This window comes from Pleurodeles waltl, chromosome 1_1, assembly GCF_031143425.1.
Source record: "Pleurodeles waltl isolate 20211129_DDA chromosome 1_1, aPleWal1.hap1.20221129, whole genome shotgun sequence".
In the NCBI taxonomy this organism is placed as follows: Eukaryota; Metazoa; Chordata; class Amphibia; order Caudata; family Salamandridae; genus Pleurodeles; species Pleurodeles waltl.
The window spans coordinates 173,877,511-173,891,289 of NC_090436.1; positions in this window are offsets into that span (position 1 = coordinate 173,877,511).

Consider the following 13,779-nt stretch of genomic DNA (forward strand, 5'->3'; position numbering starts at 1 on the left):
GATTTGGCATGGGGGGATCCATGATTTTAGACATGTTACATGGCCATACTCGGAGTTACAATTGTGAAACTACATATAGGTATTGACCTATATGTAGTGCACGCGTGTAATGGTGTCCCCGCACTCACAAAGTCCAGGGAAATTAGACATATAGGTGACTTATAAGTTACTTAAGTGCAGTGTAAAATGGCTGTGAAATAACATGGACGTTATTTCACTCAGGCTGCATTGGCAGTCCTGTGTAAGAATTGTCTGAGCTTCCTATGGGTTGCAAAAGAAATGCTGCAGCCCATAGGGATCTCCTGGAACCCCAATACCCTGGGTACCTAGGTACCATGTACTAGGGTGTTATAAGGGTGTTTCAATGTGCCAATGAGACTTGGTAAAAATGGTCACTAGCCTGCAGTGACAATTTTAAAGGCAGAGAGAGCATAAGCACTGAGGTTCTGGTTAGCAGAGCCTCAGTGACACAGTTAGGCACCACACAGGGAACACACATTCAGGCCCACAACTATGAGCGCTGGGGTCCTGGCTAGCAGGATCCCAGTGAGACAGGCAAAAACAAACTGACACACAAGTAAAAATGGGGGTAACATGCCAGGCAAGATGGTACTTTCCTACACTGAGAGATCCCCCACTAATGCTGTGCCCACTGAGACTTCAGATTCCAGTGCAGAGTCTGCATATGCCACATGGTGTGCTTCACCAGCAGGATGCAGAAGGCCATTAGTCACAACAGTCTCAGAGTCATACTCACTAAAACTCAGGACAGAGGCTGAAACATCAGGATCATAGCCCAAAAGTCCTCCTGGACTGTCTTCTGTGGGGGGAAAAGTGTGAAATTGCATTGTGTTTGAATTGGTTCCAGTGAAAGGGAACACCTGCAATGGAGTCAGGGATGACTTAAGAACGTTGATAGTGAAACCCAAGGATATTCAGAGGTTTGACGTAAGCTGAAGATGGGTGACTACTGCCTGAAATGAGCCTGTCTTCAGCAGCCAGTCATTGAGGTATGGGAAGACTGGGGCCTCAACCGCTAGATATGTGCGGCAACCACCACCATCACTTTGGCAAACACCTGAGGGGCACTGGTAAGGCAAAAGGGGAGCACAATGGAATGGAAATACTCATGGCCCACCCTGAACCACAAGTAACACCTGTTTGCTTATAGGACAGGGAAGCATCCTGTAAGTCCAGTGCTAATGTCTAGTCTCCAGGGTCAAGGGCACACATGAGGTAGTCCAAGGTGAGCATCTTGAATTTGCCCATCCGTAGAAAGACAATGAGAGGAAGAAGATCTAAAGTAGGATGAAGGGCTTTGTTTTATTTCGCCACCCAAAATGAAATATGAATAGCAATCACAGCCTCTTCTGATGTTCGCATCCTCTTTTTAGCTCCTTTGATTAGACGGGCCTGCATTTCCTGCTGCAGAAGGGACAGATGATCCTTTCTGAGGATGGTGGAATGTGTGACTAGAAATGGTAGGGCATAGCCTCGCTGGACAGTTTGCAGGACCCGCTTGTCTGAAGTAACTGCTTGCCACCATGGCAGAAAATTCCAAATCCTGCCTCCAGCAGGAAAGAAAACACTAATGGTGGTGGGAGCAGCAGGTATTGACTGAGGACTGTGCTGCACTCTGCCCCTGGTGTCCATGTGGTCTGTGATCACTGTGGCATCAGCCACAATAGGGCTCTGAAGTGTGCTGAGCTGGCTATATCTACTGGTGATATTAGAAGCCCCCTACCATTGCACTGAGGAGGCAAAATTGCTGATGCTGTTGTTGCGATGGAGCAGAAATGCCCAAGAGCATGCTGGGGCCCTGCTATCTTTAAAACACTCAAGAACAGTCTGCTTTATCCCCCAAAAGGCAGGATCCATCAAAGGGAATATTCATAAGGCTGCCTTGGACATCGCAGGAGAAGCCTGTAGACTTCATCCATGCATGCTTACGAAGGGCTACACTGGTACCTGTGGCTCTGCCTAAAGAGTCAGTAGTGTCCAGGCCATTCCGAATTGTGCTTTTGGCAGCGTCACACCTATCATGTATGGCCTGTGTCAAGATAAAAGTGCACATCGTCGGGGACAGTTGGAAAGACCTGTGGCACAGAGTCCCAAAGAGCAAGAGAATAGTGACCAAAAAAGGCAGCTGACTAATACTAGACTTGCAGTTGAAACAATACATTTCCCAAATGTCTCTATTCTTTTTGACTCCCTGTTTGGTGATGTAGTAGGGAAAGAGTTAGGATTAACCTTACTTACTAATGCCAGCACTACAAGGCTCTCAGGAGTAGGGTGCTGAGTTAAGATCTCCCGGTTACCTTGGCCAGGGAGGTGGAGTGTCTAAACTTACTGATTGATTCGAGGGCCAGAGCAAGGTTTCACCCACAACCCAAAAAGGATATCCGTGAGGGCCTTGTTAAAAGGGAGGAGGGGCTCAGAACTTGTTAGTCCCCGTTTGTGGACTTCAGTCAGTATGCTTGTCTTGACTTTAATAGTGGACAGGCACAAGTCCAGCATCTCAGCTGTCCTTTATGTGACCATTGCAAAGGAGACACTCTCTTCTGTAGCAAGGGCGGGAGGAAAAACCAAGCCAGTGTCTGTTGGGGTGTTGAGACGACTGGCATCCTGGAGATACTCATACCAATGGTCATCAGTATATGACTGAGCAAACTCGTCCCAGCATCATAAGCATAATTATTGAAATTGTATATTTGTAGCATGTGTTGACTGTAGATACATATACTTACCATGCTCCTGCCTTCTAGTGTTGGGCGTGGACGTTACAAGTTGTTTTTGTTCGAAAAGTCTTTCGAATCACTAGATATAGTGACTCCTCCTATAGTCTGTGTTGTGCATGGTCATAGGCTCCTTTGTTAGATAGTTTTTTTGGCTCATTGGATAAACTTAGGATAGGAGCCGGCAATGAGATAGTAAAGATGAACATGCAAGGTATAGTTTGAGAAAGATCAATATTAAGTAGAATAGTGTGTTTATCAGCCATTAGATTCCCGGGAGGAGGGTGAGTGCATATGAATCTGTGGCACTACACACTATGAATAGATGCCGACAGGGTAAGTAAAATATTCCATTCGTAGCATGTGTTGGCCGTAGAAACATATTCTTAGCATCAAATGTAAAGCAGTGCTCCCCAGATGTGATGGCTAGTGAATGGATGACCCAGACACTTCAAATTGTGTTCATAATGCAGCGTGACCCACTTCAGCCTGTTTTGTGAATGTATGTGAGTTATTCCATGTGGCTGCTTTACAGATATCCACTATTGGAAAATTTCCCAGGAAAGCCGTGGAGGCTCCTTTTTTCCAGGTGGAATAAGCCCTTGGAACTGCAGTTAGCACATGTTTGGCTTTGTGGTAGCAAGTTTTTATGCATCTTACTATCCACCTTGCAATTCCTGCATTAGATTGGACAGCCTTTCTGAGGATTTGAAAAGGCTAAGAAAAGTTGTTGGGTTTTACAAAAAGGTTTTGTCCTCTTGATGTAATACATTACCGCTTTTTTAACATTGTGTGTGTAGAACTCTTCCCACTACTGAGCCTGGTTTTGGAGAGAAAACTGGGAGCTCCAAGGCCGTGTTCAAGCCTTGCAGATTCTGTCATCGGATGATGTCTTTCGACAGATCTGCACCTTGTGGGTTTGTGATGTTTGGAGCGATACCACAACCCAAAGTTTTGCCTGAGTGTCGGGCCATGAATCTGAAAGCTTTGAGGGAATGCTCCCTAAAGCACATGGCTGCCCAGCGCTCTGCTCCGCGTCGCTCCCAATCTCGGTTGAAGGAAGGTCCCAAGATTAGTCGCGGAGCCGCCACTCTTCGTCGTCCCACTCCAAGTCCTCGGACGATCGGTTAAGTTGAAGCACAAGAAGAAGTCGAAGATGACTTCATCCCATCCATCGGCTAATGTGACCAGGGAAAAGGAGCGTCATTGTTCCAGGCGTCCGACATCGGAGTCTGCGTCTGGGTACCTCCCCAAGTTTCCAGGAGCCAGAGCAACCCCTGCTCAACTCTGTGAGTTCTATGAGGCCATGCGCCTCATATTTCAGCAGTCCAACACTGCTGAGGAGCATTCGGCCCGGCAGAGGCTCCCTCAGGTTCCGCTTCGGCCTCAGCTCCGGAGGGCACCCATGGACCCTTTCCTGGATCCGAACCGGCGCCGGTCATAGCACCTCGACTTTCCCCGATGAGGGTTCCGACATCAACGCTCCTGACACCGCCCATGCCCACAGTTGGCGTCAACCCCATCCTCATTGACAACTCTGACACGGAGCCGGACCAGCATCGCTTAAAGCAGGCATTCGATAGGAGCCTTGCTCCCTAAGTCAGATCCTGACCCTTATTCCCTTGGGTTGGGCTATTGTGAGGATTGGGGGGGGGTCACTGGACCCCTTGGAATACCAGCTTGAAGATCCCATGGACCTGGGTGAGGCTAGTGGTTGGGACACTTCCCCTGATGCTGGCATGTTTCTTCCCCTACCATGGCTACCGAGGAGGGAGCTTCCTACTGCATTGTGATACAGAGAGCGGCTGAGGTCCTGAGCCTCGAGCTGCCTTTGGTGGCAGTCAGGACTAACCTCCTGAAAGAGGTGCTTCAACCAGGGGCTTCTTCTTCTGGACCCCTTTTCCCCTTTAATGAAGCCCTCTCTGATATCCTGCTGGGGACTTGGTCCAAACCCAGCACAGGGACTCCTGTGAACAGGACAATCACCCACCACCATAGACCAGCTTCAAATGACCCAGTGTTCCTGACACAAAACCCGACCTTTGAGAGTTTAGTTATCCAAGCCTTCACGTCTCTGGGCTCATTTCCTTCCGCTCCCTGGATAGAGAACCCAAGAGGCTGTATCACCTTGGGAAGAAGATGTTTTCTTCCTTCAAACTGGCATTGCAGTCAGTGAACACTGCATGCCTTTTGGCCCATTACACATATTCCTTGTGGGGCACGGTTGCGCAAATGCTGCCACAGGTCCCGGAGGGGGCCTTGGCGATTCTCTCTCAAGCTGTTGCTGAAGGGAGAGACGCAGCTAAGTTCATAATAAGATGTGGGCTGGATACAGTCGACTCACTAGGCAGATTTGTTGCATCCACAGTGGCCTTAAGGCACCACGCTCGGTTGAGGACTTCTGGCTTTTCATTGGATGTCTAATCTACTATTATGGACATACCCTTTGATGGCATCCGTCTCTTCGGAGACAAAGCAGACTCTGTCCTCAAGCGTTTTAAGGAGACCTGGCCTATGCCCAGGTCCTTGGGCTTTGCAGCTGCCCTTCGCCCCCTCAGTCTGCTTTTCACCCCCTTTGTGTCTACGGAAGGGGCGTCCCACCACGTCCGTTTCCCTCAAGCAACTATGCCACTCATTCTGCCAGGCTTCTGCGTGGCTGGGGACGTGGGATTCAAGGTCCTCTTGGATCAGGTAGCCAATGGTCTAGCCAGCCCCCTGACCCCCCGCAGCTTCTCAACTAGCTGTTGAAAAGGGGCTCACCCTAGGCTGTCGTCTTCCACCTCCAGACTACAGCAGACCTCCTGCATTTGCTGGGGTTCACTATAAACATGCCAAAGTCGCACCTGACTCCCTCTCAGATGCTCACCTTCATCGAAGCTGTTCTGGACACTGTGAAGTTTTGGGCTTATCCTCCTGAGTGGTGAGTCCAGGATATTCAGGCTGTGACACTGATGTTTCAGCTTCTATCCTGAATTTTGGTGAGAATTTCTCTGAGGCTGCTGGGCTAAATGGCCTCCTGCTAGTCACACATGAAGATGTCATTTGCGGGCTCTGCAGTGGGACCTGAAGTTCCAGTGGGCGGGGCATCAGGGAAACCTCTCCGACATGGTCCAGATCTCGACCACTGGAACTTCGCAAGATCTACAGTGGTGACTTTTGAACCACGATTGGGTCAGAGGCAGATCCCTCTTTCTGACCATCCAATCTGACAGTAGTGACAGATGCATCACTCCTGGGATGGTGCAGCTACGTGGAAAGGTGGAGATCAGAGGCATCTGGTCTCAGGCGGACTTCAGGACAACACCACTCTTATGCAGTACTGCAACAAGCAGGACAGGTGGGGTCATGGACTCTTTGTCAGGAGGCTCTGCCCCTCTGGCCAAGGCTCGAATATCAGGGCATTTCCCTGCTGGTTCAACACCTTGAGGGCTCTCTTAATGCCAGAGCCGACAAAATCAGCCGTCAATGCCTGGTCGATCACAAATGGTGTCTCCAACTGATAGTGGCGCAAGGTCTCTTTCAGCAGTGAGGAGAGCCTTGGTTAGATCTGTTCGCCTCCACAGAGAATGTGCAATATCACCAGTTTTGCGAGAACGCTTTTCATCTTGAGTGGAGCTCAGGCCTCCTGTACGCCTACCCGTCATACCACTTCTGCCCAGAGTTCTCAAGAAAATCAAAAACAACTGGGCTCAAGTGATACTTGTGGCACTGGACTGGGCGCGAAGAGCCTGGTATCCCAAACTATTAAGCATGGCCATCGATCCTCTGATCAGAACCCCTTCGGGAGGATTTTCTGTCACAGCGCCATGGAAAGATTCTCTACCCGAACCTGTCCAATCTCTGCCTTCTTGCATGAGCTTTTGACCTTCCAACCGAAGTTTGTCACGTTATCTTGGCAGTCAGGTGCCCCTCTACCAAAATGGTATACGCCTGTCGATGAAACAAATTTGTGGCATGGTGCACAGACAAGCCTGTGGACTCCCTCTCTGCCCCTCCTTCCTAGGTCCTTTTGTTTATATTTTCCTTGGCCCAGCAGGGCTCTGCTTTGGGCATCCTCTAAGGTTATTTGTCTGCTATCCCTGCCTTTCAGAGATTACCTGACCAACCCTCTTTGTTTTAATCTCCCTTTGTTAGTAGATTCCTTAAGGGCCTTACCCATATGTTTCCTCCATTACCATTCATAATGCCCCAATGGGATTTGATTCTGGTACTTTCTTAATCGGCGCTTCCTTTGAGCTGCTTCATAACTGACCTCTCAGGCTTCTAACGTTAAAAACAGCCCTCCTTGTGGCCATCACATCTGCCCATAGGGTGAGTGAGCTGCAGGTATTGTCATCTAAGAGGCCCTACCTTCACATCTATCTTGACAGTGGTGCTTTGCACCAGGGCTTCTTTTTACCAAAAGTGGTCACACCCTTTCATGTAGGCCAATCCATCACTTTGCCTAATTTTTACACACCCCTCATCCTTTTAAGGAAGAGAAGAGACTCCATTGCCTGGAACCAAAAAGAGCATTAGCGTTATACCTTGATCATGCCAAAGAGTTCCGGGTGGATGATCAACTCTTTGTTGGGTGTGTGGGTGCAAAGAAAGGTCGGGCAGTGCAGAAGAGAACCATCTTTAGATGGGTTGTTCTCTACATTAAACTGTGCTACGCATTATCTAAAAAGCAACACCCAGAGGGTTTGCATGTTCATTCTACCAGAGTGACAGCTGCAACCACTGCATTAGCACACAGAGTTCCAGTCCTGGACATCTGTCAGGCAGCAACGTGGGCATCCCTGCACATGTTTACCAAACACTACTGCCTGGACAGTCAGGTCGGTAGAGATGGGTACTTTGCCCGTTCGGTCCTGCAGAACTTCCTAGTATGATCTTGGTTCATAGACCCTCCTCCAGGGATGTTATTGCTGAGGTATTTATTCTAAGGTAAGGAATATGCAACTAGAAGTCTCTATCAGATGAACAAGTTACTTGCCTTTGGGAACACCTTATCTGGTAGAGATATATTCTAGTTGCAGGTTCCTTGCAGACCCATCCATCCTCCCTGCTCTGCAAACTGATTTCTAAGGACAGGGACTTCCCTTTCAGGACCCTCTTTCTGATGCAATAATGGTCAGTGTTCTTCATGGCTCCGCTCTTTTGGCATGGTAAGTCGTGAAAAGAAACTGATGTTAGCGTGCCGGGGTGGTGCATGTATAGGTGCTACAGTGTCATATCTGACTCACACAACACTGACGACTGACACGGAGCTGACCAATGCCACCTCGACTGGCGAAATTCAAAGTAAGGAATCTGCAACTAGAATATATCTCTACCAGGTAAGGTGTTATTGAAGGTAAGTAACTTACTCACACACATTCCCACATCCGCAAAAGCAAAACTGTAGGTTGCTCATTCTCCATTTTCCTTTTTTATTATTTATATTTGTCCCCCATGGTTTCAATAGTGAAGCACTTATAGATACAATTGCTATAATCATATTTACACATTGTGAACACGTGTTGTTATTGGAAAATGGGCCCATAAGCATACACCCATCACCTTAAATGTTATTGATGTATTGATCTATTTCTGGATATAATGATAAAGTTATACATATGCATGTATGCATACAATATATATATATATATATTTTAATATATGTATTTTTCATTCCTCTAGTAAGTAATATATATATTCATATATATTAGTATTATTTGTTTTTATTTATTTTGATCTATGTTTTTATGATTTATAATAAGTAATAAGTGTACTCAATAGTTATAATGTACACATCCATTCTGTATAATCATGTTTATATGTTGTGATATGAGTGAACATAATAAACAGATACCCATAAGCATGTAGTCAAATATTTATGTAATGACTTATATACATTTTAAGCATAAATATATATATATTAACCATAAGTAATTGTACATGTGTATATTTGTTAAGCATAAAGGTAAGAAAGTGTATGCATTTTTATTTCTAAGCAATGTGTGCATGTCTACAAAGAAATACACATATCTGAATACATACATATAATCAAAGTATACATGTTTACAGACGCATATATGCAACACTGGTGTCTTGTGCATGCTATTGCTGTTTTGTTAATATGGTGGTAATGCAGGGAAGAGCCAGCTCTTGAGTAGTCTTGTGAAGATAAGATGGCTATACGTGGTTCTTATGTTTGGCAGTAATGAATTCCACAGTCTGGCTGCTTTAACAGAGAGAGATGTTCCACCCATATTTTATTTTTCTTGTGTGGGGGAATTTTGAGGTGGGGGCCGATACAGAGAGGAGGTTTCATTGTTGTGTGTATTTTATGATTTTCTTCCTGATGAAAAGTGGCCTGTTCCCTATATTGCTTTGTGGGTGATACAAAGCACCTTGACCATGGATCTTCTGACAACCATTAACCAATGTAGGGCCCTTAAGGTAGAGGAAATGTAGGCTTGGATTTAAATGTATCAATAGTTTGACAGCAGAGTTTGTTGTAGTCTTTTCATAGTTGATAGAGGTGATCCGTTGGAGAGGGCATTGACATAATCAAGTTTAGACAGTACAAGAGAGATAGTAGCTTGGACCTTGTGTGAAAATCCTAGGTGAGGGAAGATGTATGGAAGACTTTTTATAGTATTGAACCTTGATCTTGCTAACTTATCTACTTCGGCATTCATTGATAGCTTAGATGACCTGGTAATTCTGAGGTTTCTTACTTCCTTGGATACTTTAGTAGGTGGTACCAGATTGTCAGGCCAGGCGGAGAGTAGGTCATAATTTTTCCAATTCCCCCAGGTGAGTATTTTAGTTTTGGATGCATTCTAGTTGAGATGGCTCTGTGTCATCCACTGATCAACGGCTCGGAGGCAATTGAAGATTTCCAATGTCTTTGGAGCTTTCCAGTTTAAGCAGTATTTGTGTGTCATCTGTGTAGTTATAGCAGGTAAGCTGAAATTCATTGGACATTGCCAGTAATGAATTTATGTAGATGTTGAAAAGCAGGGATGGGATGATAGAACCTTAAAGGACCCCCATTTGTTATCAGAATCAGTATAAAATAATTTATGAAGGATATGCTCCCGTCCCTGAGGCAATCAGCCCAGGTTCAGGGCATGGCCGCAGTCAAAAACAAAGGAGCACAGACTCAGAATTTGTGCCTTGTTGTCCTGCATTGGTGTCAGTGCACCATTCTCTGGTGTGGGTTCTAGCGCCTGGATGGGAATCTGTAATGGTACCTGGGTGAAACGTGTTACAGGTCCAGAGGGCCCAACTACTGACAAGGGGGTAGCTATGGATTTCTGTCTGCAGGCACGGAATGAAAGGAACAGATGTCACTGCATTTGGTGGCACCTATATACAACTCAGGTTAGCACTTTTGGAGTGGAACCACCAAGTTACGCATCTGCGAAGCCAGGCTATGCCACCTTTCTGGCAGACAGGGGTACTACTGAACACTTTCTGGATCCAGTCTGACACCTGGGAGAGTATTCAAAAGGTGAGGAATCTAAGGTTAGACGTCTCTATCAGAAACAAGGTGTTCCATTCATGCAGAAAGATACAATTTCACTAAATAGGCCTTGTGAGTGTGGACCTAGTAGTTTAAAAACATAAACTTGTTATCTGTGAGAAAGTAAGCTGTGATTTTCCCAAATCAGTGAGGCTTTCCTTTGGAATATTGTAAAATTTAATGTTTGAACTGTAGTTTGCCATTGCTGTGTGTGTATTTATTTATCTATATAGATAGATGGATAGATAGATTGATAGATAGATAGATATTGTCACGAGGAAACAGCTTACTGAAAATCCAAATGCATTACACAATTTTATAGCTCAAGTGTAGAAAGAAAATGTTACAGTTGAAAGGTTGTATGCATGTTTGCAATTTTACTCTCACTTCTGGTTTTTAGGAGATGCCCTTCTCCAGATATTTAGTATGACAGGAAGGGGGATATTTTTATTTTTTCAATTATGCTAACAGAAGCTACTTAGTGTTAAAGTTACAGTGGAGGAGTTGTACCCATGTTTAATGCTGTGGTGAGGCAAGAAATTCACAACATGTATATTCATGACCCATCATCAAGTATTCGGTTAATGTCCCTGTAGGAAAGTGGAGTATTATGCAGTGAGGCTGGTTAGGCTTCATTATGTAATACTCTCACAATACCCCAAAGATGGTCCTTCGGATTCACATTAATAAACCCTTAGCTCAGTCCTGATAGTGTGGCAAAGAATGATCAGGCGTTACTACAGGAATATGTGTTAAGCATTTCAGAGCACCAACATGGACAATAAGCAATTGACACAAAAGAAATTCAACACCAATTAATTGAAAATAGGCAGATTTTATATCATTTTAGACACCAAAACAAAGCAAATCAGTTAAGTATAACCGGAGTTGTGGATTTTACAGCAGAAATAAAATCAGTGCATTTACAAGCTGTCAAATCTCACTATTGTGGTCAATGGCAAGTCCCCAGTGACACTCGGTCACTTGATGGGTGAGTTCAGAGGAACCCACTCGAGGTTAAGGGTGTGTGTGTGTCCCAAGACCAAGTTACAACAGTGAGACCAATTTTACCTGGCTCACGGGGTCTGGAATGCAGAGGTGTCCTGGCTGACCTTGGTGGTGAACGCGGGATACACAGGTGCTGAAAAATTGTACTTTTGACACTTGGTCACTTGTAGGTCGTGTTCGTGGGAGCCCACTGGGGGTTAAGTTTGTGTGGACCACAGCACCAGGATTCACCAGGCAGATCAACTCCACCTAGCCTCTGTGTCTTGGGGGGCAGAAGTGTGCTTGTCTATGCTTGGCACTGAACAGGAGCTGCAGTTGCTGGTTTCACCACTGAGATAGTGTGGCGAGGAATAGGATGCAAAACCTCAACAACGGAGCTACAGGTGACATCAGCTGAAGGTGTTGCGGTGTGCCCTCGGGTTGCAGCATCAAGTAAAGGTAGGGATGATCAGACTGGCCACCAACATGCCTTCACAGTGGTAAAGTAGAAGAAAAGTTATCTCCCCGCTGGAGGTTTTGTGGACAACAGTAGCCAGCAGAAACTTGGCAGGGAGCTGAACTACACTTTCCACAATGCACTAGATACCTGTCTTGGCCGATGGGCAGCGCTTCTTTGGATCTGGTGAGTACTTTTGACTTGCGGTGGGCAGGGGACCTGTGCCACTAGTCAAGGGTGTCTGGTCTTGCCTTTGCTAACAAAGGGTTTCCTTGGACCATCATTCACTTATGGTAGCCTTTAATGGAAAAGGCCACTTTAGTGACATATAAGCTTGCACCATCTGATAGAGACTTCTAGCTTCAGATTCCTTACCTTTGAATTCTCCCTAGACATCTAACTGGATTTGAAAGATTTTTTGTGAGCAGTATCCCTGCGGTCCGGTAGGTGGCGTTGATCAGCTCCAGAAGAAACTTCAGCACATTCAGAACGCCTCAGCCCGACTCATCCTTAACCTCCCTCGCCACGAACACATCTCTGCTCACCTCAGAGACCTTCACTGGCTCCCCATCAACAAAAGGATCATCTTCAAACTCCTGATCCACACTCACAAGGCTCTCCACAACGCCAGCCCTGCCTACCTCAACGAGTGTCTCAACTTCCACGTCCCGACATGCCAACTCCACTCCGCCAACCTCGCCCTCGCCACCGTCCCCCGCATCCACCGTACCACAACCGGCGGCAGATCCTTTTCTCACCTCGCCGCCAAGACCCGGAACTCCCTTCCCGTCAACCTACGTCTGACACAGGACCTCCTGACCTTCAGGAAGCGTCTCAAGACCTGGCTATTCGAGCAGTAGCAACCCCCAGCGCCTTGAGACCCTGTTGGGTGAGTAGCGCGCTTAACAAATGATTGATTAATTGATTGACGGAGGTGCTGCATCCGGGAGCTTCCACATCAGAGCCCCTTCTCCCGTTCAATGATGCCCTCATAGACGTCCTTTAGGGTACCTGGTCCAAACCCAGCACATGGGCTCCTGTGAATAGGACGATTGCCCACCGCTATTCCCCCGCACCTGGGGACCAGAGCAAAAAGTGTGGGGGTGACCGTCTAAAAAGGGCACTGTTTCTGTTCCTCTGAAAAGCAAGTCACAGAGGCAGCCAAAGCAATGTTAAATAGTGTTCTGGTATTGTATTACAGAACAAACATCACAATAGGAGATGGAACAATGTTTGTGTTCTGACAGGTTGTCACAACAAGCACCAATACCAGCTTATCCAAAGCATGATTTTGTCTCCAACCTCTGGTTTCAATAATAGTTTGAGTCCAGAAAAATAAAAGTTAATTAAAGCGTCAATTATTGTTATACGGAATCGGGTTATTAGTTGCGAAGCATGTGAGTCCACAAGTGATAGATCTCCAATTGTCTCCTTACTGGAACCAGGTACCCTATTGTAACACTTGACTCTCTCAAGGTAGCGAAGCAGAACATTCTAAGGCATACTCAGGGGAGGTGGCATAATCTCACTACTCCCGTCAGGGGTGGGTAATTACATTTACTGTATAACCTGCGCTCATCCATGGGTACCTTCGCACAGAGGAGTCTGGTTTATCACAGAGCCAATATGTAAAGAAATGACATAGCACTTCCCCACCACAGCCAAGCTGAGACTTCATACACTGTATAGGTATACAAAATTGTATTCATCATACACCTTATCAACACAGCATGAGTATCATGGGACTCTGGGCATAAATCACGTTTAGCAATAGCATTCACAATATTCGACCCAACTGTGTGTAACACCAACAACAGTATGTACAATTGAGAAAAATGAGAAAACATTATGTTTCCTCCCTGCACCCTCATGCGGTGGCAAACGTAAGCACAAGACCCACCCTATAATTTACCAACTTCTGTTAACAATTAAATTCAGGGTGCGCCCCGGTTCCCAACGCTAGCAGCAACATGTAAATACAAGGTTTGTAACACTTCCACATAGCATTGCAGCCTTGGCCGTACTAGTAAATCGTAATTGCTAACCTCAGGAATTCCCTGACAGAAGAACATGGGGGTGCTGCTCTCTCATTCACCTGCACT